The sequence below is a fragment of the Lissotriton helveticus genome, chromosome 8, assembly GCF_964261635.1.
Source record: "Lissotriton helveticus chromosome 8, aLisHel1.1, whole genome shotgun sequence".
NCBI lineage: Eukaryota > Metazoa > Chordata > Amphibia > Caudata > Salamandridae > Lissotriton > Lissotriton helveticus.
Window position 1 is genome coordinate 1,401,047,562 of NC_136069.1, and position 26,458 is coordinate 1,401,074,019.

Consider the following 26,458-nt stretch of genomic DNA (forward strand, 5'->3'; position numbering starts at 1 on the left):
TAAAAATGCTTCACAATAGAAAAAAAATCAAAAGATAAATTCAAAATTTGTTAAGATCTTCGCATGGGCAAAAGACAGTCATAAAGAAGACATCTGTTACGATAAAATATTACATTGAATAGCTTTAAAAAAGGTACCTAGACCCAGGTTAAATATTCCATTCCTCCACAGGAGTCAATTATAGGTATTCAAGTCTCACACTTGTTTACTTTTATCCCCTATTGGCCTCTCAGAAAAGAAAAATAAACTTCTCTCAGTGTTCTATTTGTAGCCGTGCAGCAGATGCTGATGTTAGAGCCAATCCGGCATCGTCTATTTCCTTATATGTACCCTCTATAAACTAGAGGCCCCCTTACTGAAAACGCTGCAGGCATACCTTTAGCAGCATGGGCATAATTCAAATACTGTACCACTTTTATGAGTGTTTTTTAATAACAGTCTTCTACTATCTTTTGCAGTGATTCCCCTTTTCTATGCATGCAGTCAGAAGAAATATCTTTTGGTGTGACAATATTATTGAGATTTTTCATAAATGGATGAAGAACAATGTATAAACTGGAGAAATCCATTTGCATTCCATTGAAAATTAGAGCCGAAAGAGATGCAGTTTGATTTTTTCTACATCAGTGATTCCCAGGATTAGCTTTGTGTTTAAAAAAGAGCGAGCTAAAAATAATATGCTAATTTTGTTAAGTTGCACTCCAATGAAAAGGTGGAGTAGTTACACAAAGATTGAGGTTTGTTTTTCTACAATTATAAATGGCTAATTCTGTGGCTGAAAGATATGAATAGAATACTCCAGAAAACATTGCCTTAGCAAACCTTTCCACAGAAAAGATCTTTTATTCTGACGAAGACCCAAACATTGCAGAAGGGACAAAACTGTAGACAGGTTTACGTCTTAGCTGAAGACAAAGCCCTGAAATGTCTGTTGATTTACCACTTTCAATGAAAACATAATTAGAACCGATTTTTCCAATACACTAAAAGAATGTTTAAATGTGTTTTAAAATTAGATTGATTGATTTTAGCATTTCTGATGTGTGCAAAACATATGTGTGGGATAACTTAAAGAACATTTGTAAGTTAATTTAACATGAGAAGTACATTTTTACAATTGTAATATTTAAAATAGTTTTGGGATTAGAAAAGAAAGGTTGTGGTTGTTATTTGCTTTTGACCATTTTGCGGGGAATGGAAAATTGGATCTATTTTAACATAAATGGATTTGCTATTAACTACTTTAAATGTTTATGGTTCAGTCTCCCAGAGAACGAAGTCCTTTTTTGACATTTTGCATAATTTGTGTTTAAGCCTTCAGAAGTGTTTTTTTTCACTAAGTAAAAATCAGGCTACATTTGTGTCCTCTTTTCCCCACATGTCGAGAAATGTTTAAAAAATCCAGGGTTTGTGATTTTCTCTGGAGGAGCCAGAGTGATGGATACTGGTCAGGGTATTGATTGACTAGTTGGTCTCACCACTCCGAGAGCAGTGCTACCACTTGAGACTCACATATCAGCTCTTATGCATTCACAGATGAAAGCGGAGTTAGTATTAAGAAAAGAGACGTGATCAAGAGAGAAGCAACTGCTAATAGATGTGTATTCCGTGATTTCTTTTCTGAATGGTTCTGCTTGTCTGTGCAACACACAACAAGAAACGAAAAAATGGAACAGATGCAAATATCAGTACTTTTCCTGATTGCAAAAGCTTACTAACATATGGCATACCTACTGGATTGTCTTCTCTTGATTAACCTCTGTAAGTGACAGGCAAAGTGCCACTGGCAGAGATCACCAAAGAATTACCAGATGCTTGCAAACATTGGCTCCTGGTTCGACACCAATACCACTCTTTCACGTACCCTGACAATATGGAAGACAAGTAGTCTCAAAATGCCATTGGGTGTGGCTGCAATATTTGGACCAAAGGAATCTCACCAACCCAGGCAGATCTGAGGTCCAAGTAAAGTAAGGTCCCACCACCTTTTGTTACTCAAAAAAGCCTTACACATACCGAACTATGACAAAAAAAAAAGAAAATCCTCATAAGTGCTATAAATCACTAAAATTTAGGGCCGACAACAAAGCTGACACCATCAAGGGGCCATAATTCCGAAGTTCACCGGGGCACAACGGTCGTTTGTGCCCACTTTGCGTGCCCCGAGGCACCTTGCTATTACAGAAGGGGCTGCAGAAGCGTATGCGTTGCCATTCTGTAATACCAATATCGCTGGTGCACATAAGCGCCAGTGCTATCATTAGAGGGTATTCCCTCATTTGCATGGTAGTGTGGCCTCATGCAAATGAGGGAATCCCTTTGCACCACGATCTGCAACAGCTGCCTTTTAGGTGGCACACTGTCTGTGCGCCCCCTGATGGCAGCCATTTAGAGGGGGGAAAGTGGGTCCTACGGAGCCCTGCATACATCCTTTTGCAGACGGACCCACCTGCATGGGGATCTCTGGTAATCCAAATGCCCTGAGGGCCCTTCATTCAATGTAATTGGGTGCACTTTCCCTGTTTGCATCCGGCGCATCTGTTTTAAGGTGCACCTTGGCACATACAGGGAAAGTGTGCCGTTCTATAATAGAACCCCTTAACTCCCACACTTCTTCTATCACCTACACCCAACTGGGTATGTGGGTCTTGCACAGCACCATAAAAGGTCCAAAACTGTGACAATGGAAAAAAGAAACTGACTAAAAATCCCATGGAGGAGCGGCAGTATTTAGGCCCAGGGTCAGCTGTCACCTAAAAAGCTCTACCATACCTAGCCAAATATCAAAATTAGTCCCTCAGTAGATTCTGGGGAGGCATAGCAGACCTCAATCCCAGGGCTGCTCATACCCAGAATATGCTGCAAACATCAAACGTCAAATTTGGAGCCAACAGCAATTCTCCTCCTATCAAAGATTCCTACACTCTCCTGATAAAAACTGAATATGTGTGGGTTGGCCATCTCACTGGATGGAAAAGTGTTAAAATCCCAACTATGCCTAGCGTGATTTGAAAAAAAAGTTGTAGTCTAAATAGTGGTGGCTACAGTATTTTGGGCCCAGGGACAGCACTCAGGAAAGCTGAACAATCCCAGGTGTTTCTAGAAACTAGAGCCAAAGGGCCATACATATATATGTGGCCTGTATGAAACAAAATGTCCTTAGATTTAGCTGCCTGAATACACCAGAATACGAAGCCAGGTGCATGTATCTAACAATCCAGTGGCACCAAGCGCTTATTATAAAAATGGTACCCCACACTTGTGGTTTGGACTATTTTAAGGACAATAAAAGACCAAAACTACAACCCTGCCAAGTGTCAGTTTGAGGAGAACTAACAGTCGAAAAGTCCAAGGGGGTGGCTGCATTATTTGAGCCAACGGTCAGTCATCACTCAGGGAATCCTACTAAACTTAGAAATGTCTAATACCTACATACCAAGGGGAATGAAGAGAAGAGTGGCTTGTGTGTATCCCATGACTTGTTCTTACCTAGCTACCATATAAATATCAAACAATGGCTAAAATAACAAAATATCCTTACTTTTATGCATTCAAGATTTGCAGACAATGACAGTGGACCTCTCATCCAGCATTCCTACCATTCTCCCAATACAAATAATGCTCCACATGTGTAGGACGGGCTATCAGACCAGTCAGAAAATGGCTTGCTACTTTGCCAAGTGTCATTTGGTGATGAGGATTTGGTTGCAACTACACATAGATGTGGCTGCAGGATCTGGGCACAGGGTCACTGTACCAAGGAACTGCTTCCAGCCCCAGGTGAAATTAGAGGCCCTGGGTTGTCTAGGGACGTGGTGCTTATTTTCATTCTTAAAACTGTGTAGCTATGGCTTTAACAAACACAATTTCCTCACATTTAGGTCTCAGAAATGTGGGGCATTGCATATACCGGCTAAAGTTCCACCATCCAGTGTTCTGACACTTCCTCTAAAATAAACATTATCCAACATGTGTGGTTGGGTCGACACTCAAAGAAAAACTACTAATCTAAAACATTTTTTTAAACTGGAGGACCGTACAATGCAGACAGATGTGGCAACTAAAGCTCCATTGAGTGCAGGCCGATGTGACCTGAGTAGAATCTACAATCAGAAGTGCCTACAATTATCAGGTAGTAGCTAACAAAGAACACTTTAATCACAATTCAATGCTGGAGTATTTGGGATTGTGATCTGCTGACACTAAGGGGACGCTGCCCTTGCCTGCATTTCTGATACCTCGAAACCCAGGGAATCTAGGAACATCCTTTCGTTGGAAGGCCCTTACTGGTCACAGAGTGGGATTGGGCCAGTGAAAGTTGCTGAACCCACCCCACTCTATGAAGAGCGTCACTGATAGCCATTCGGCTCTGTGCACTTCAGGGCTTAAAACGGAAGCACTCAGGTCTGAGTCTGTCAGTGACATGCCACCCTGCCATGAGTGGGAGGACCTCCAAACACTTTGCTGGGCAGAGGAGGTCACACCTACATGTCTGAGTAATCCTAAGCCCAGCAAAGTGCAGTTCGGACAGCCAGCCACCTGCAAATTTAGCGCGTGTTTAGTCCCTGGCTCCCTGACCTGAATATGCAGAGCTCAGCCTGACAGACAATCTTCGTGCTTGCAAAAAGGTGGGTGGGGCGGGCCCCTGCACCCTTAAGGCTGGGCTGCCTGGTGAAAGACTTTTCAGGCTGCTTCATCTTACTCAACAAAGACAACTAGTAACCTTTTGTTGATGCTGCATAGCATTGAGAAAAAAGATTTTTCTTTTTATCAATGCTTTACAGTATCACTGTTAGCAAATTTGTTCGGTTCCAATGGTGCGACATATTGGCTTTGCCAATGTTTTTTCTTTTTATCACTACCTAGTGAATCTATGTAGGCGATTTGATATTTGGCATAGTGGGCTAATCTGATTATGTGGGCTATTGAAGTGCCAATTCCAGTATTGTGACTTGTATAAATTTCTCTTTCCCAATATGTCACGAGAAGCAGAGCACCGAGGAGAGTAGCAGTTGCTGAGCTTTGATCTCCTTGTATACAAATAGCATATATCACCCTCTTGTATGGTTAGCATGAACCATGAGTCAAATGGATATGTTTTGTTGAGTCAAATGGATATGTTTTTTATTTAGCAATGGACAAACATGCCTCATCAAAGCAGATAGAGGTAGAGGTAATGTAGAGGTAATGTATGACTGATTCTCTATGTCGGTATCAAGAGGAGAGACCTCCTTCAGAGTGTTAGTGGTTAACAGAATGTCAATCCCCTTCGGAGAAATAACTGTATATGGGGATGTATGAGGTTACATCGCATTCCGTTGTAACGCATGCCTTTACCACACAAGCTTTACAACATGAATGCCATCACAATGCAAACCTTTATCACACATGTTATTTCAACGAATATGCCTTTACCACGCATGCCTATACAACTAATTTTATTGTAAAAGCATGCATGTTAAAGGGATATGCGTAGCATGTTTCCCTGACCCCTACCCTAAACCCGGTCCCTGGTGCATCCCACCCCGGGGCCACAAACCCTTGTAAAAAATACCCTTCCCCTACCGTAAACCCTAACACCCTACACCTGTGCGCCTGTCCCCCAGCCCTTCACCTACCCTAAACCCTAAATCACTACCCCAGCGCTCCCTAGCCTGGTCTCCCAGCTCTTCCCCTACACTAAACCCTAAAACACTATCCATGTGCTCCCCCATCCCTCAGACCTTCTTTAACTCAAACCCCTAAAATAGTAGCCCCAGCCCCAAGCCCAATCCCCCTTACCTCTCTTCGCATGCAGACAGCTCGTCTGAGTGGCGGTGCACGTCATTGTGAGGAAGCGGAAGAGTCTCTCCATTCCTCCAACAACATGGATTGTCTAACAACGCGGCTGTTTCCATGCATTTTCCCTTACTTGCTACACATAGGCATTTACCATACATACCTTTAGAAAGATAATTCGTTATAAAGGCATGCGTGGTAAAAGCATATGCATAGTAAAATAAATTGTACACGTTGGTATGGAGAATGTGTTGTAACGCATGCGTTGTAATATCATGCCTGGAAACAGTTGTGTTGTAATGGCTATTTCCCGTCAATGGGCATTAGGATGTCTCTTGCTTGAAGACATAACTTTGAGGTTTTCATTACCTGGGGTGTGACTACTTGCACACTTTGTGAGACAAATTTGTATCTGATGCCGTCTGCACAAGAGACGTTATAGGTAATAAACATGGGTTATTGGACACTGATATTTGATTCAGGAACTCCCAGTGCCCTTGAATGGCTCAGTGCACGTACAGCAGGCTAATTCTGCAGGTGAAGCATGTTTTACCGTGCAGGGGAGTGGCTCTCAGTAGTACATCAAGTGAAATGGCACTGGGACCCAGAGGTAAGAGGGGCCTACTGCACCACATTTATTTATAGCTGTTTTATTACTAAATCCGGGGATGGGGACATTTTACACACTTGCAATAGGGACCACGGTGCCTTTGCTACACTGCTGTTACCATGTCGACGTTCAGGCGTGGTGTTGTTGTTGTTCTACACTTTTCCTTTCAAAGTTATTTTCCAAATTTTCCAAATTTGAAGAATCAGGTGTGGGCTTTTAGAGTGGGGACTTTCAAATTAATCATTGAGAAAACTGTGTTCAGGTATACATGAAGAATCTGTCTGAATACGAAGAGAAGTGCATAATTGTGCCATGAAAATGTATATGTTTGTACTTAATGTCCTTGCAGGACGAGGACATTTCTAGAATGGTTTAGTGAGTCACATGGCTCCTTTTATACTATATTACTTCCTCTAACTATCATAGTAGAAAAATCTATCCACGCAGATGAATCCCTGTTACTAGAAAATTCTACCATCAGAAGTATTTGGACATTGGCATGGCCATATTCTCAGCAAGTTTACAAAATGACTACCTGGCCCTCTAGTGTGCCACTCCTCACAGGGTTGGCCTGGACTTTAGTGCAAGCTAACCACAAAAGGTGATGGTAGGAAAGCTTGCAATAAGTCTAACCATTGGCAAACACTTGGAGTAACATTCCAAACCTTCATTCTTTGGCGCACCATGACACTTCAGTTTTAACCCCACCATATGCAAACCAGTCTTGATCGTCATTCAATAGGAACAGTCCAGTCAAAACTGCAGGGCAGATTCTTCCAGAACCAGAACATAAGCAACCCAAGACTGGTTTTGCCCTGATTGGGGCTCTGCAGTCAGGTGTAGCTAGGTTCCAGTAGCACAGTGAGCACGGGATCCACGTCTGGGCATATCTGTCACACACAGTGCATTGCACTGATGTATGCAAAACAGCATTGGAAGGATTGCTTGACTTAATTTCAGCTGCTGGTAGCTAGTCGGGCTGCATTCATGTCCATCATTATTTTGCACGCAATGCCACCTCAGTTTGGTACTAGACATATACAAATCAGTCTTGATTCTGCTTTAAAAGGAGCAGGGCTGCCTGAAGTGCCTGGAAATGTCCTTCTTGTACTGAAACACAAGCAATCCAAGACCAGTTTCATCGTGATTGGGGCTGGTCAGTTCAGTGCAGCGAGGGTCAGACTTGCCTCTAGGGCAAGCATGCAGTGTCCGATGGGCTGATCTGCCAGAGCTGAGTGTAGGCTGTGTTTCTTTTTGCAGTTTGTGGGTCAACTTTATGGCTAGGCTGGTTTTTACTATTGCTTTTCTTGGTATTGCTACAAATATTTCCTGCAGCAAACACAAATGCTTGCAGTCCCCCATACCTTGCAAAATACTCATTCAGTGTTTCTTACACATAGCTCTATCTTTCTACTATATTTGGTGTAATTCCATGTAGCTGTTTTGGCTCTTGCACTCTTCAAACATTTTACTAGAATTTGCATTGTGAAATTGTGTGTTTGGAACCCCCCTTTTTCCCTGCCCATCCCCCCACTTGACGGATCACCCCAACACTTTCCAGGAAGGAGCTGCAGTGGATGATATTGTTGTTGAAAGTATCGTGAAGTTATTAGCAAACCAAAAATTTGGTATGGTATTATATGTATATGTACATATTCACCTAACTATAACGATATCTTAACCTTTGTTTTTTTTCAGTAACTATATATATATATATATATATATATATAGAGATAGATATATATATGAATATACATATATATATATATATTTATTTGTTTTTTGAACAAGAAAACGCCGCACTCAGGAACTTAAGGTTTCCCTTAAGATTTATTTAAACAGAGCCCAGTCTGCACACCGACGCGTTTCAGCCTTACGGCCTTGGTCACGGTAAGTGGTAATACCTTTAGCAACTGTTTTTATGTAATTTCCTGTTTGACATGCCCATGAATTCTGGGACATGTGGTTTTCACTATTTTAGCACAGTTAGACCACAGCGCAGACATTCTATTTACATGTAACTAATTTTCAGTGCATTTTTAACAGAGTTATGTTATTACTTATTTTCACATCCCCACGACAAAATAACAGTTTAGTAATTTTTTGTAATTTTTGGTAACAATGCCTTTATAAAACCTCAGTTGTTGATTTGGATGTTTTACATACTCATTTAGTTTTGAGTATCATAAATTTATATGAAACGCTTTCAAACTCGTATATTTTGTAAAGACCATTTGAGGGCATAGTACCCTAGTTATATAATCCAAATACCAAATAATTTTTGAAGGTTTTCACAAAAAAGGCAACAATGGGGATTAAAAGTTACATAACTATTTGTGAATTTGAAAAGCACACTAATTGAAAAATAAGGAGGGGTACAAAACGATATACCAGAGTCTGTGTCTACACAAGTTCATAAGTGTTCAATTTTCTATGTGTTTATTCATTCCAAATGGAATTAAAGTTCTTCATCAAAATTCATTCCTCTTGGCTGTTTTGTTTTCATGTTATATATTTCGATTCCAATTGTCGCATTTTTTTCTTTTGATCTCCTAGTCTCTCATTATTTTCGAAGGCATCTACTGCAAAGAAACTTTTTTTTTTCCTATAATGATAAGTCTTCATGAGACGTTGCTCCATATGCACTATAATATTTTCATTACCAGGCAATTTTCGATAGCCTTAGGGTATTATGCTCTTAATCAGTAAGCACGGTAGCAATGCATAAGCAGGAGTCAGATCCTGTGTAGGGTTTATTTCTGTTGGCCTGCGGAAGAGGAAAAGAAGTCTTTAGTCCTCCAACTTGTATTCTACTGCCTCCCTCCCAGTTGTGTCCTACTCAGCACAAAAGCAAGTATGGTGAAATCTATACAGTTCCTTGCGCCATGGATAACACCCGACTAGGGACTTGCCTAGGTAAGAGATATAGACGTTTTCAGTTCTCCTGTATGGGTTACACTGAGCTGATATTCAGGGGTTGCATCTCCAAGAAGCCCCAGGCCCACACTGGTGCTAGTTTCCCACACTCTTCCATGGCCAACGCTTCAGTACTACTGGTAACGTTGAGTTTGCAAGTGTCAGTCGTGCAATCTTGTGGTAGAGACCTCAAATTGCCTAATGCCACTCATGAGTACCCACACCTCACATCTGCTCTCACTGCAGTCCACTTATATTGGTCTACCAGACCATTGTATCAGGTGGCTATTGGTGCTTCCTTCTAGTCCTTGCTTTTATTGTCTGTTTCAACCTGCATGTTTTTCATGGCACTTATGCTCCCTTTATCTCTCCGTGGAGCATTGTAGGGACCTGGGTTAAGGCCTGGACCACAGGACCATCATGGTACTCCGGTGTTTGAGCGGTGATGCGGCTTCCTGTCCTCCCAATGCACAGCACCTGCCTGCTCACAAAAACAGCTCTATCTGCAGCATCCTAGGAGCAACTGAATGCCATGCATGAGATAAGATGAGTGGCAGCAGTGTGTAGGGTTTGATGAGGGAGAAAAAGGCTGCAGTCGTTTTGCGAATGGTCGGTACTAATAAATCCTTTCTGTGGCTAATCTCGGTATTTGGAGATTTAGAATGTGCCAGGATATCCCATATGTCGTTCTGTTATATGTCTCACTCTAGGCCCTTGGAGCTTGATGTGTCACAGGTGTTCTAGGCATTTAATTTTTTGGGGTAGGCTCTCTGCTCTTTCTCCAGCGGGATGTTGATTTTAGTGTCCTGAAAGCTCATTTGGAAGTTCACCACATGCTGTCCTACTATTGCCCTTATGTGGCACATATAGCACATTTAGGTGTTAAAAAGCAGACTAAGGGCCACATGTATCAGATTTGGAAATTGCAATTACCTAATTGCGGTATTCTGAGAATTGCAATTAGTTAATCGCTATTTCCAATGTATGAAACTCCATGAGTTTCAAATACCAATTCCTAGTGGGTCGCAAATCGACCTACCTCGTTATTATTAATGAGGTCGATCGCAATTTGCGACCCTCTAGGAATCTCTACAATCACAGAATGGTGGCCTGCTGGGATCAGCAGACAACTATGTGATTGCTTTTTAATAAAGCAATCTTTTTTTTTTAATGCAACTCGTTTTCCTGAAAAGTTATCTTTTCATTAGGTCTCGTGCCTGTGTTGCAGTGCGCAGCAAGCACTTCTCGGGCAGTGCAAGACTTCTTTTACGGGCTTTAGAAAGCTAACCACACACTCGTGCATGTGGTTTAGCTTTTGCCTGCTGTTATTGGCTTTCCCGTACTTTTTCTAATAAATACAGCACACAAGTGGGCAAAGGCGGGCGCATGTCTCGCCTTTGCTCCTCCCATTCCCACTGGGAGCCAGCACGCACAGCAGTGCACGTTTGCCTGGCTCCCGCTGCCACGCTCCCTCCCCCCGGTCCTCTGTGGTGCACGCGCACCACGAGCTGTCTTCTTGCTCCTTCAGACCTATGTCTGTTCCCCTGCCTTAGAGTGCATCCTATGTCTGCCCCCTGCCTTAGAGTGCACCCTTTGCCCCTTGCCTTAGAGTGCACTATCTGCCCCTTGCCTTAAAGTGCACCCTCTGCCCCCCTGCCTTACAGTGCACCCTCCGCCTCAGAGTGCACCCTCTGCCCTCCGCCTTAGAGTGCACCCTCTGCTCCTTGCCTTAGAGTGCACCCTCTGTACCTTGCCTTAGAGTGCACCCTCTGCCCCTTGCCTTAGAGTACACCATCTGCCCCGCCTTAGAGTGCACCCTCTGCCAACCTGTCTTAGAGTGCACCCTCTGCCCCCTGCCTTAGAGTGCACCCTCTGCCCCCTGCCTTAGAGTGCACCCCCTGCCCTCTGTCTTGTGGCCTACTCTACCATCTCATGGCCCCCTGACATTCTCTCCCGTTCTCTCTTCAAATCCCTCCAGTCCCTGCAGCCTTTTCCCCCCACCACAGGCTGTTACATGGCCACTTGCTGTCTTCTCAAATCCCCCCTGCCTACCAATCCACAGCCTTATGTTTCCTTCAGCCTCTCTACCCCTCGTGGCCCCTTGTTTTTGTCTCTCTTTCTTTCTTCAAGTCTCTCCTGCCTGCTCTTCCGATTGTCTCCTGCAGTGGTGCAATTGCATATAAGTCAAATTAGCAATCCACTGCAAACTATAAATATAATTAAAAAACAGTGTCATTTACAATGCCAAAAGCACCAACTTTTAATAATGCGAGACCTATTGCATTGCAAATGCTTGTTTCTTAAGAGCAGGCAGTTATCCATGGGACCACTTCCTGCTCTTAAAAAACGTTTTTACAACCATTCCCAAAGGGGAAGGGGTTTGCGAATGGGTTACCACCTACTTGAAGTAGATGGTAAAATGCGAATGTTTTGCGACCGCATTCCCTGTCACAAAACATTCATACATACCATTAGGATTCGCTATTTGGAAAGGAGGCCCTTCCAAAAACAGAATTGCAAACCCATTTTGTGATTCGGTAACGAAACGGAAAATATGGTTTGATACATGTAAAAAGCCTTTTTGCGTTCACAAACGGGCCGATTCTGCGAATGGGCCATTTGCGAACACAAAATGTGCTGATACATGTGGCCCTAAGTCTTATTTTAGGTATAGTTCTCTACCAGTGGTCGAAGTGGGAGGGAAAAAAGTAGGGGAAGTGTGGGATGAGAATCAGAGGGCTGGCAAAACCTGATGATTGGAATGGTGGGCAGAGTCAGATGTGTGGCCAGAATGCACAAAACCTCCCAATTTTTAGGATTTTTTGGGCATTTCACTGAACAGTTACAGCTTATTATGTTATTTAATTCAATCAATGGATACACATGTTTATTTAAGGCTCAATATGCGTTATTGACATTAAAATACATTCACAAAGTGGGATATGTTTCCAATCGCAGAATGTCCCAAATACTCTTAAAAGTGGAAGCCAAAGCTAATTGTCTCCAAACCATGGTGTTTCTGTCATGAGCACTTCTCCTCCCTTATTCCACAAGAGCAGTTCAAACATGAATGGCAAAATATTCCAGTTTGCAAATGTTTTCTATATAATTATGGATCTGCTATATTTGCCACATAATACAAACTTCAATTTTAACTAATAAATTATTTATAGCTCAAACAGTTTGAAAGTTACTAAAACATGTGACTTGTGTTGCTACAAAGGGGACGGCCCTTTGCAAAAGTTAACTATTCACCTTTCTCACTGCTGCATTTGTATGTTACACTCATACTGATAAGGTAAAATGCATTACTCTGCATCCTTTTTGTGCTGCATAATTTAGCCAACACTGCTGCATAATTCCAGTGGCCACAAAGCAGGCAGCACATGTTAAAAGTGCTTGTACATGAAGCAGAGAGACTGTGAAGTTTGCAAACTTAGTTTGGTGTGCGTACAAATTCTGCATTGCTGTTCCCTGGTGAGTTGCAGCTACTACTGCTTAAACAAAGCCCATGGAGGTACCAATGAGTGAGTCAAAATGGCCACCAGGGCAGGGCCGGCTTTAGTGCTGGTGGCTCCTTGCGCAATAATGTTTGTTGGAGCCCCCCCAATCACCACCTCTGCCACGGATTCCCTCACTACCACCTTTTAAGAGTGCCCCTCAAGTCTCCATAACCACACTCTCTCTCAGATGCATTTAGTTCGATTTACAACACTACTCATACCTGTGTAGGGTGTCAGAGCACTTTACATCACACACATTACACAGAGACAATCAATCATACACGTGTAAATCACTGTATAGGACATTTTAGAAAACAAAGGACTACAAGGTGTAGGAGTCACATGACAACTATACCAGTAGGCAGTATAGTTTAATAGTGATTGGTCTGGAGAAACACAAACTCAGAACTTAAAACGTAATACCATGGTTGGGGGTTCTCTTTAATACCAAAAAGCACACAATAGCCCTCAGGTCTGTCAAGAAAGAAAAACAGGCAAGCAAGGCTGACTAAGAAGAAGGCGTCCCTTTAAGGGACGGTTTCCATCACCCACCAAGGTGGCATGCTTCATTATTGGGAATCCTCCTTGCAACATGAAGCCTAGTCATGGTGTGGGCTACAACCCCCTTGCTGCGAGGGAGGAGCTCTGGGTTGTTTTTGTTTTCAGAGCTCACTAAGGCCTAATGTGAGAGAACAGTGTTTTGAGGGGTACAACATAGATCTGTGCCCACGTCAAATTATGGCAGTATAAATACTGTAAGTAATCACAGTCTGTAAGTAACACAAGTAATGTATGTAGCCGAAGTCTTGATAGAAGTATTTCTTCAAATCTGTTTTAATCACATTGCCCAGCCAACACGTGTTTCATCAGGTCACATCGCCCACAACTTCATCAGGGCGCTACAAGATGTACAATGGTTGCATGTTACAAGCATGTAATTGCACCAATTACATCACCACTATTTTATCAGTATCAATGTGTTTCAGTGACAGCATATGTGAGCACACAGACCACACCCAGAGGACAGAATCCCAAGCTGTATGTGAGTTGTGTGAAGTGTGTGAAAGTGTCATTAGTCCATGCATTTGCCATGTTACAAACACTATTTATCCTACAATACATTTATAGTGCACAAGGATATATACAGTTCAAGCATCAGGACACACAAAATATTTAAAATATTTAAAATATTATTATATTATAGTCTCTGAAACCAGGGGCCATCATATTACTCAGTAACCTCTGGTGCATACATTAGTGCAGAAAAAAGGAGAAAGAATAGAAAAAGAAAGAAGAAGAAGAAGTACAACCTATGTCACAGCACTACAAGTGCATCTTACCCAAAGGCAGTAGTTGCCGCGTTTGGTCTACTGTGAAGAAAATAAAATAATGCCAAGGAAACTATCAGTCACAATTGCTTTTAAAAAAAGAAAAACAATTATTCCTTACATCTTTCAACCACCCGAAATACATAAGAGAGTCGTACCTCTCTGCCGGTTGTACTTCCGTCCCGGCTGCCGGGTGAAAATGAGTGATCTTGCCGAGATAAATAAACAGCACGTCTCGTGGTTAGTGCCAGAAAGCAAAATGCTGGGGAGGAAAACACAGGTTTACCTTCTGTAAGTAGCTGGTGTATAAAGTATCTGTACCATCGCTGTGAACACCTGACCTCATGTATACTTCTCCTTGTTCTGTACAACGAGGTATAGGCAATACTAATTTAAGAAACCACGACGGTGTCCTTCGGTTACGTAAAATTAGTCAATAAAATCTGGATCTGTCCCCGCTCGTTATAGTGAGGCTCTAAACCCCTTCAAGTCTCAACATATCGGGATACCTTCCAGGCACCCTCTGAGCCCTTACATTTAGCAGTGCCCCGTATCCGTTGGACACCCAAAGTATTATTAAAGCGCGTCTCAATGCGCCACTTACCCGTCGGAATTTTCCAAGTGTGTAGCAGCCTGAGTGCCGCAGCCAACCCGCTTCTCCGCATGTGAATGCGGAAGTGTCAGGTCCAATACTTTTCTCCCATGAAATACTCTTAGCGTATCTAGACTGCTGACCTCATTCGTCTGAAAGCGGAAGTCAGATAGTGACGGGCCGGAGGTGATTAAACGCGGTCCCGACCGCTATTGTCCACCAAGGCTAGTGCTCTTCACTAAGCTTGCTCAGTGCCCTGTCATGGTATATAGATCAGCGAAAATTATTTTAGAACTATTTTAAGAATAGAATAGAGACTCAGAGGAAACGGGGCATATCCTACATGATACGCTCGACGTTTCCACAGATTGATTACAATCTACCAGAATGCCAGGTCCATATCCCTCTGACAACCAAACCTCCCCACCACATTTCATCGAACAATACCAATTATTTTTAGAATAGTGACTGTTCGCTAATGCGATCTTTTAGGCATCGAATAGTGCTCCCTACGTATTGTTTCATACATTTGCAATTGATCACGTACACAACAAATTTTGTCAGACAATTTATATTCTGCTTGATACTAAGGGCCCGATGTAGGTAATTTTATTTTACCACTTCTTAAATACCGAATTATACTGAATCGGTATTTAAGAAGTGGTAAAATAGAGGGGGTGGGCATGTAGGTAATACAGAATCGGTAAATACCGAATCGTTAAGATTCGGTATTTACCGATTCTGTAAATACCGAATCGGTAATGCCCATTGATTCCAATGGGCATTGAAGCCCATAGGAATCAATGGGCAATACCGAATCGGTATTTACAGAATCGGTAAATACCGATTCCAGCAAGGGTGCAGGGGTGTCACTTTGACACCCTCTAGCACCCCAAATACAGGCATGTGTGCCATGTGGCACACAGACATGCCCTAAGGGCATGTCTGTCTGTCACATGGCATAGGTGTGCATGCACACATGTGCATGCACACCTGGATTCCGTATTTTACCACGCAATTGGATTGGGTGGTAAAATACCGAATCTGAAAGGCCTATAACACTGGAAACAGTGCTATCTACATCAGGAATTTTCCGAATCGGAAAAATTACCGATTCGGTATTTTACAGAATCGGTAAATTTACCTAATCAGTACATTTACCGATTCTGTAAAATATAGCCCCCTACATCTCAATCACCAAAATGAGTGATCTTGCCGAGATAAATAAACAGCACGTCTACATATTCCGCTATTTTTTCAGACACAAGTACACAAGCCTAGATACCCTGTGTTATACACCCTCACCAAGGTGCACAAGAACCTCCCCGTCCCTCGAGGAAGGCCCATAGTCTCTAGCATAGGAGCGCCTTCTGAAAGAATAGCGGAATATGTAGACTTGTTTCTGCAGCCAATGGTGCAAAACCTCCCGGCCTATGTGAAAGATACTTAGCATATACTAGGACTACTGACGGATGTCACATGGGATGAGGATATTATCTTGGCCTCACTGGATGTGGTCTCGTTATACACAAACATAGATCCCATCCTAGGAATGACAGCTATGGAATGGCATTTTGGAAAAAAACAGCAGGACATTGGAAGCACAGTAGGATGTTGATTACAATGAGAGATCTAATACGCAGCAATAATTGTTTCACATTTGAGGGCAAATGGTATAAGCAGGTGAGGGGAGTGGCGATGGGTTCTAAAGTTGCCCCATCGTTTGCGAACCTCTTCATGGGTTACTTTGAAGCCAAATGGATCTAGGGTGAGAAAGGGAGTGAATTCAGCCAATATATACTTACTGGGGGCGATTCATTGACGATTGCCTACTCCTATGATCAGGCACAGAGCAGAAGTTGCAGGAGTTCTTTATATATCTAAATTCTAACACCTTAGGTGTACAGCTGACACATAATTGGAGTCGAAGCAGCATTGTTTTCTTGGATGTAGAGATCTTTATACAGAATGACAAAATACACAGTAGGCTGTATCGCAAACCAACTGCGTGCAACTCGTTGCTACATGCAGCAAGTGCACATCCTAAGCATCAAATCAGGGCTATTCCGTTTGGAGAATTCACAAGGGCAAGGCGGAATTGCAGCACTGACCATGACTTTCAAGCGAACCTAGAAGCAATGAATAAGAGATTTATTGCAAGAGGCTATCCACGTAATATACTAAATACAGCCACTAATCGTATACAACAGGTCACACAGGCTGACATGCTGAAGGTCAATACCCCTAGATCTACAGCCAACCAACCGGTTAGGCTGGTCACGAATTTCAACCAACAGGCTGATCTTGTAAACAAACTAATGGGCAAACACTGGCACGTGTTAAAAACTGATAAATCCTAGGATGAATTCACTTCAAATAGACCTATGATCACCTACAGGAGGGGTACCACACTTAGAAGCATACTTAGTCCAACGGTGCCAACCCCTGCAACTAGGACGAATTGGCTTTCAAGACACACACAGGGTTTCCCCAAATGTGGTACATGTGGGGTATGCAAGTGGGCAGTAAACAACATCACGGAATTCTGGGGCCCGAATGGGAAAAGATTTAGTATCAAGCAGAATATAAATTGTCTGACAAAATTTGTTGTGTACGTGATCAATTGCAAATGTATGAAACAATACGTAGGGAGCACTATTCAATGCCTAAAAGATCGCATTAGCGAACATGCGAGAGCACTAAAGCAGGGTGATCCAAGATACCCGATGGCCATACATGCTTTGACATGTGTTAAACAAGGGCCATATAAACAATTTAGCTTTTATGGTATTGAAATGATTACACCTCATAAAAGAGGGGGCAATAGGGAGCTAGCTCTCCGCAGGGCAGAGGCAACCTGGATAATGCGTCTGAACGCGGTACATCAGGGGCTCAACTCCGATCACGAGCTGCAATATTTCCTGGGGGACTAAGAAATCCAAGTAAGCCAAACTTGACACATAGAGATACGGTACCTATTGACTGTGGGTTTGATGGAATCTGTAACATTCATCTTATGATTGAACTACACATGCAATGATGTTAGACTGTATACGTGGTAACTACTTATGTTTTAATGAGTATGCGAACATATGGCGTTGTTATTGATAACATGACAGTTGCAGTCGCATGAAGCTGGATTTTAACAACTTGACCGCAGACATGGGATCATATCTGTGGTTGTCACACTAGTCACAATGTAATCACCTATTATAATTTTCTCTAATCTATCCGCTTTGGCTTCTTAAGAACAAAAAATTGATAGGACATGACACTTTAGTAGCTTAGCTCTCGATCTTCTCTCACTTAAAGAGATTGTCTCTGACTTGAGGAGGGTGATTGATATCATCACAAACCTCTCTATGTAACTTTGGGTTACATGTGATATTGTTTGATGAATTGTGGTGGGGGGGGCTATATTGCCAGACGTATATGGAGCAGACATTTAGGAGAATGAAATCACTCAATGGAAACGTCGAGCGTATCATGATGGATATGCCCCGTTTCCTTAGAGTCACTATTCTATAAATAATTGGTATTGTTCAATGAAATGCGGTGGGGAGGTTTGGTTGTCAGAGTGATATGGACCTGGCATTCTGGTAGATTGTAATCAATCTGTGGAAACGTCGAGCGTATCATGTAGGATATGTCCCGTTTCCTCTGAGTCTCTATTCTATTCTTAAAATAATTCTAAAATAATTTTCGCTAATCTATATACCATGACAGGGCACTGGGCAAGCTTAGTGAAGAGCACTAGCCTTGGTCGACAATAGCGGTCGGGACCGCGTTTACTCACTTCCGGACCGTCACTATCTGACTTCCGCTTTCAGACGAATGAGGTCAGCGGTCTAGATACGCTGAGTATTTCATGTGAGAAAAGTATTGCACCTGACACTTCCGCATTCACACGAGGAGAAGCGGGTTGGCAGCGACACTCAAGCTGCTACACACTTGGAAATTTCCGACGGGTAAGTGGCGCATTGAGACGCGCTTTAATAATAGTTTGGGTGTCCAACGGATACGGGGCACTGCTCAATGTAAGGGCTCAGAGGGTGCCTGGAAGGTATCCCGATATGTTGAGACTTGAGGGAGTTTAGAGCCTCACTATAACGAGCGGGGACAGATCCAGATTTTATTGACTAATTTTACGTAACCGAAGGACACCGTCGTGGTTTCTTAAATTATTATTGCCAATACCTCGTTGTACAGAACGAGGAGAAGTATACATGAGGTCAGGTGTTCACAGCGATGGTACAGATACTTTATACACCAGCTACTTACAGAAGGTAAACCTGTGTTTTCCTCCCCAGCATTTTGCTTTCTGGCACTAACCACGAGACGTGCTGTTGATTTATCTCGGCAAGATCACTCATTTTCACCCGGCAGCCGGGACGGAAGTACAACCGGCAGAGAGGTATGACTCTCTTATGTATTTCGGGTGGTTGAAAGATATAAGGAATAATTGTTTTTCTTTTTTTAAAAGCAATTGTGACTGATAGTTTCCTTGGCATTATTTTATTTTCTTCACAGTAGACCAAACGCGGCAACTACTGCCTTTGGGTAAGATGCACTTGCAGTGCTGTGACATAGGTTGTACTTTTTCTTCTTTTTTCTTTTTCTATTCTTTCTCTTTTTTCTGCACTAATGTATGCACCAGAGGTTACTGAGTAATATGATGGCCCCTGGTTTCAGAGACTATAATATAATAATATTTTAAATATTTTAAATATTTTGTGTGTCCTGATGCTTGCACTGTATATATCCTTGTGCACAATACATGTATTGTAGGATAAAAAGCGTTTGTAACATGGCAAATGCATGGACTAATGACACTTTCACACACTTCACACAACTCACATACAGCTTGGGATTCTGTCCTCTGGGTGTGGTCTGTGTGCTCACATATGCTGTCACTGAAACACATTGATACTGATAAAATAGTGGTGATGTAATTGGTGCAATTACATGCTTGTAACATGCAACCATTGTACATCTTGTAGAGCCCTGATGAAGTCGTGGGCGATGTGCCCTGACGAAACACGTGTTGGCTGGGCGATGTGATTAAAACAGATTTGAAGAAATACTTCTATCAAGACTTCGGCCACATACATTATTTGTGTTACTTACAGACTGTGATTACTTACAGTATTTATACTGCCATAATTTGACGTGTGCACAGATGTATGTTGTAACAATGTTATATGGATCTTGGTCCTAATGGGAGGTTAAAGGTTGTCCTCTATTCTGTGGCACCGTATACAAGTTACTGAAGAACAGATAAATCACGTTACACACGGGAGGCGCCATTTTCTGGTCGACATAAAAAAAACCTGTTTCCTTGTTTTGAACTCCAGTGCTCGTCAATTAGGGCTGCCCCAACGAAATCTACAATTAAAGATAAATAATCCTTGACGTTATAGTTCACCTATCATCAGCATGGATAGGGATAAAATAGCAGCAGAGCTTTTTCAGAACCTCGCTAAAGGCGATACTGTGGCAGCAAGTGTGAAGAACACGAGCCAGACTAAGAATGAGGGCTTAAGATATAAATTTATGAGATTAGAGAAACTTAAAAAAAGTGAAAACAGCAAGTGGTGGGATGGAACAACACTGCGGCAATACATGAGGTTAGATAGGGTCCCGAGGGGTTTGCGTGCACAGGTATTTCCCACATACGATGAGCTAGATGAAGATTTACTGAAATTATGGGAGGACTCACTGACACTGAACTCTAAGACACTAATGGGGATTTTGATAGACAATGCGTATCACAAGGTAGCAGCTTACCAATTGGAAATTAACAAATTGGAGAGTGAAATAAAGGATCTAAATCTACCGGAAGTGACTGAAAAGAATTATGCCATCTTGAATGATGTTCTTTCAAGACACCAGGAAGACATCAAACAACGTAAGGCAAGAAAGCTCAAACGAGACTAAATAGATTACAGAGAAGGGAGGGTATTTATCTGTGCCCGTAAATACAATGAACTAGCAACTGGCGATAAGAATTCCAACAGGCTAGCAAGCCAGACTAACAACTCTGTGTCATCGAGCTCTACTTCCATTAGTGTTCCTTTATCAAGTGATGGTGAGTTAGACAATAGTGCTAGCACAAGCAACCCTACTAGAGCAGAGAATTCCTTCTCAAAAGAAGTGCAAAGAATTAAGAAGGGAAACAGAGGACAACCAAGAATGAATATACCAACGGCAAAAAAGTTAGGAGAGGCAAGAGAGCTGGCTACAAACTAAACCTCAGATCCGGGGACAAGAAAGTTTGAGTAGTAACCAAGAACTAGGAGTAGAGATCATCAACTTATCCTCTATGATTTTGACAGATGACATGACCTCACTATTGAAGAAGGGTTTAGGATTTTGTCCACAAGAAACTGGTGATATTTGTGAAACCAAAATTGATTTATTTAAGTATATAAGGAATCTCAAACTGAAAAAATTGTTCATGAACAATCCAATGAGAAATAAAAATGTGAAGCATATTCCTGAGTGTGGTGTGTTGGATGGGTTAACGATACAAGATGTATTAGACACGCAGCTGTTGTTATCTATTAGTGATCATGATATGTCGCCTAATGATATGAGTCAGCTACTGACAGACTTGGATGTACGGAGCAATGTGAACATAGCGAGTGGATTGAAATCTAAATCTAGGTGGATTCCGACCTTAACTGGGGGGAATATGATTGACACATTCTACAAACTAGTGGAGCATGACTTAGAGAAAATCCAATCTAAAAACAGATTTAGACGGGGTGGCAAGAGACACACCTGACACATGGAGAAAGAGAGGCTTTAACCACACTGTCCACCAATAGCACAATCATCATAAAAGAGGCAGATAAAGGGGCAAATATTGTGATCCTGGACAGGGTGGATTATAATAATGAAGTTTTGGGGCAGTTGGCAGACACCTCCTGCTATGAACCACTCAAAGCCAATCCCACTTGTGCACTCACACTACTGTTTAACAAACATCTGAAACAAAGGCATGATGAAGGCCTTCTTAGTACTGAAGAACACCTCTACTTAAAAGTACACACGCCTAGATACCCTGTGTTATACTCCCTCCCCAAGGTGCACAAGAACCTCCCCATCCCTCCAGGAAGGCCCATAGTCTCTAGCATAGGAGTGCCTTCTGAAAGAATAGCGGAATATGTAGACTTGTTTCTGCAGCCAATGGTGCAAAACCTCCCGGCCTCTGTGAAAGATACTAAGCATATACTAGGACTACTGACGGATGTCACATGGGATGAGGATATTATCTTGGCCTCACTGGATGTGGTCTCGTTATACACAAACATAGATCCCATCCTAGGAATGACAGCTATGGAATGGCATTTTGGGAAAAAACCAGCAGGACATTGGAAGCACAGTAGGATGTTGATTACAATGATAGATCTAATACTCAGCAATAATTGTTTCACATTTGAGGGCAAATGGTATAAGCAGGTGAGGGGAGTAGCGATGGGTTCTAAATTTGCCCCATCGTTCGTGAACCTCTTCATGGGTTACTTTGAAGCCAAATGGATCTGGAGTGAGAAAGGGAGTGAATTCAGCTAATATATATTTTACTGGGGGCGATTCATTGACGATTGCCTACTCCTATGGTCAGGCACAGAGCAGAAGTTGCAGGAGTTCTTTATATATCTAAATTCTAACACCTTAGGTGTACAGCTGACACATAATTGGAGTAGAAGCAGCATTGTTTTCTTGGATGTAGAGATCTTTATACAGAATGACAAAATACACAGTAGGCTGTATCGCAAACCAACTGCGTGCAACTCGTTGCTACATGCAGCAAGTGCACATCCTAAGCATCAAATCAGGGCTATTCCGTTTGGAGAATTCACAAGGGCAAGGTGGAATTGCAGCACTGACCATGACTTAAAAGCGAACCTAGAAGCAATGAATAAGAGATTTATTGCAAGAGGCTATCCACGTAATATACTAAATACAGCCACTAATCGTATACAACAGGTCACACAGGCTGACACGCTGAAGGTCAATACCCCTAGGTCTACAGCCAACCAACCGGTTAGGCTGGTCAGGAATTTCAACCAACAGGCTGATCTTGTAAACAAACTAATGCGCAAACACTGGCACGTGTTGAAGACTGATAAATCCTTGGATGAATTCACTTCAAATAGACCTATGATCACCTACAGGAGGGGTACCACACTTAGAAGCATACTTATTCCAACGGTGCCAACCCCTGCAACTAGGACGAATTGGCTTTAAAGACACACACAGGGTTTCCACAAATGTGGTACATGTGGGGTATGCAAGTGGGCAGTAAACAACATCACGGAATTCTGGGGCCCGAATGGAAAAGATTTAGTATCAAGCAGAATATAAATTGTCTGACAAAATTTGTTTGTACATGATCAATTGTAAATGTATGAAACAATACGTAGGGAGCACTATTCGATGCCTAAAATATCGCATTAGCGAACATGCGAGAGCACTAAAGCAGGGTGATCCAAGATACCCGATGGCCATACATGCTTTGACATGTGTTAAACAAGGGCCATATAAACAATTTAGCTTTTATGGTAATGAAATGATTACACCTCATAAAAGAGGGGGCAATAGGGAGCTAGCTCTCCGCAGGGCAGAGGCAACCTGGATAATGCGTCTGAACGCGGTACATCAGGGGCTTAACTCCGATCACGAGCTGCAATATTTCTTGGGGGACTAAGAAATCCAAGTAAGCCAAACTTGACACATAGAGATACGGTATCTATTGACTGTGGGTTTGATGGAATCTGTAATATCCATCTTATGATTGACCTCCATATGCAATGATGTTAGACTGTATACGTGGTAACTACTTATGTTTTAATGAGTATGCGAACATATGGCGTTGTTATTGATAACATGACAGTTGCAGTCGCATGAAGCTGGATTTTAACAACTTGACCGCAGACATGGGATCATATCTGTGGTTGTCACACAAGTCACAATGTAATCACCTATTATAATTTTCTCTAATCTATCCGCTTTGGCTTCTTAAGAACAAAACATTGATAGGACATGACACTTTAGTAGCTTAGCTCTCGATCTTCTCTCATTTAAAGAGATTGTCTCTGACTTGAGGAGGGTGATTGATATCATCACAAACCTCTCTATGTAACTTTGGGCTACATGTGATATTGTTTTATGAATTGCGGTGGGGGGGGGGCTATATTGCCAGACGTATATGGACCAGACATTTAGGAGAATTAAATCACTGAATGGAAACGTCGAGCGTATCATGATGGATATGTCCCGTTTCCTCTGAGTCACTATTCTAAAAATAATTGGTATTGTTCGATGAAATGTGGTGGGGAGGTTTGGTTGTCAGAGGGATATGGACCTGGCATTCTGGTAAATTGTAATCAATCTGTGGAAACATCGAACGTATCATGTAGGATATGCCCTGTTTCCTCGGAGTCTCTATTCTATTTTTAAAATAATTCTAAAATAATTTTCGCTGATCTATATACCATGATAGGGCACTGGGCAAGCTTAGTGAAGAGCACTAGCCTTGGTCGACAATAGCGGTCGGGACCGCGTTTACTCACTTCCGGACCGTCACTGTCTGACTTCCACTTTCAGACGAATGAGGTCAGCGGTCTAGATACGCTAAGAGTATTTCATGTGAGAAAAGTATTGGACCTGACACTTCAGCATTCACACGCGTAGAAGCGGGTTGGCAGAGACACTCAGGCTTCTACACACTAGGAAATTTCCGACGGGTAAGTGGCGCATTGAGACGCACTTTAATAATAGTTTGGGTGTCCAACGGATACGGGACACTGCTCAATGTAAGGGCTCCGAGGGTGCCTAGAAAGTATCCCGATATGTTGAGACTTGAGGGAGTTTAGAGCCTCACTATAACGAGCCAGATTTTATTGACTAATTTTACGTAACCGAAGGACACCGTCGTGGTTTCTTAAATTAGTATTGCCTATACCTCGTTGTACAGAACAAGGAGAAGTATACATGAGGTCAGGTGTTCACAGCGATGGTACAGATACTTTATACACCAGCTACTTACAGAAGGTAAACCTGTGTTTTCCTCCCCAGCATTCTGCTTTCTGGGACTAACCACGAGACATGCTGTTGATTTATCTCGGCAAGATCACTCATTTTCACCCGGCAGCCGGGTCGGAAGTACAACCGGCAGAGAGGTATGACTCTCTTATGTATTTCGGGTGGTTGAAAGATGTAAAGAATAATTGTTTTTCTTTTTTTAAAAGCAATTGTGACTGATAGTTTCATTGGCATTATTTTATTTTCTTCACAGTAGACCAAACGCGGCAACTACTGCCTTTGGGTAAGATGCACTTGTAGTGCTGTGACATAGGAATGTCTGACATAATATCGACAGACAGAATATCTACATACAAAAATATCGACACAAAAATATCGAAATCAAAAATATCGGAGTCATATCTTCATAAAGGTAAGTACAAAAATATCGAAAAATTAATATCGTAGTACAAAAATATCGAAATTAAAAATATCGTTTTTTTAAATGTATAAATAATAATGTAAAAATTATTTTAAAATACATATAATTTTACAAATATTAAATAAAAACATTAAAACATAATTAAAAAATTAAAACTAATACATATACATTTAAAATAAATTAAAAACGTAATAATTTAATGTAATTTTATTTTTTTTAATTTCATTTAATTGATTTAATTTAAATATAAATTTATTTTATTTTTACCCTGTACGCCTGTACCCCAAAAACCCAAAACTGACCCTGAACCCTAAAAATACCCCTTTACCCAAAAACCCAAAACTGACCCTGAACCCTAAAAATACCCTTTTACCCAAAAACCCCAAACTGACCCTGAACCCTAAAAATACCCCTTTACCCAAAAACCCAAAACTGACCCTGAACCCTAAAAATACCCCTTTACCCAAAAACCCAAAACTGACCCTGAACCCTAAAAATACCCTTTTACCCAAAAACCCAAAACTGACCCTGAACCCTAAAAATACCCCTTTACCCAAAAACCCCAAACTGACCCTGAACCCTAAAAATACCCCTTTACCCAAAAACTGAAAACTGACCCTGAACCCAAAAAATACCCCTTTACCCAAGAACTAAAAACTGACCCTGAACCCTAAAAATACCCCTTTACCCAAAAACTGAAAACTGACCCTGAACCCTAAAAATACCCCTTTACCCAAAAACTGAAAACTGACCCTGAACCCTAAAAATACCCCTTTACCCAAAAACTGAAAACTGACCCTGAACCCAAAAAATACCCCTTTACCCAAAAACTGAAAACTGACCCTGAACCCTAAAAATACCCCTTTACCCAAAAACTGAAAACTGACCCTGAACCCAAAAAATACCCCTTTACCCAAGAACTGAAAACTGACCCTGAACCCTAAAAATACTCCTTTACCCAAAAACTGAAAACTGACCCTGAACCCTAAAAATACCCCTTTACCCAAAAACTGAAAACTGACCCTGAACACTAAAAATACCCTTTTACCCAAAAACTGAAAACTGACCCTGAACCCTAAAAATACCCCTTAAAAAAACTAAAACATATAACATTTAAAATATTATTATATACTTACCTATACTTACGTTGTAATGGTATGCGTTGTAAAGGTACCTGCGTTGTAAAAACATGCGTTGTAAACACATGCGTTGTAAAGGTTTTTGCGTTGTAAAAATTTCGTTGTAATGGTAGTGCGTTGT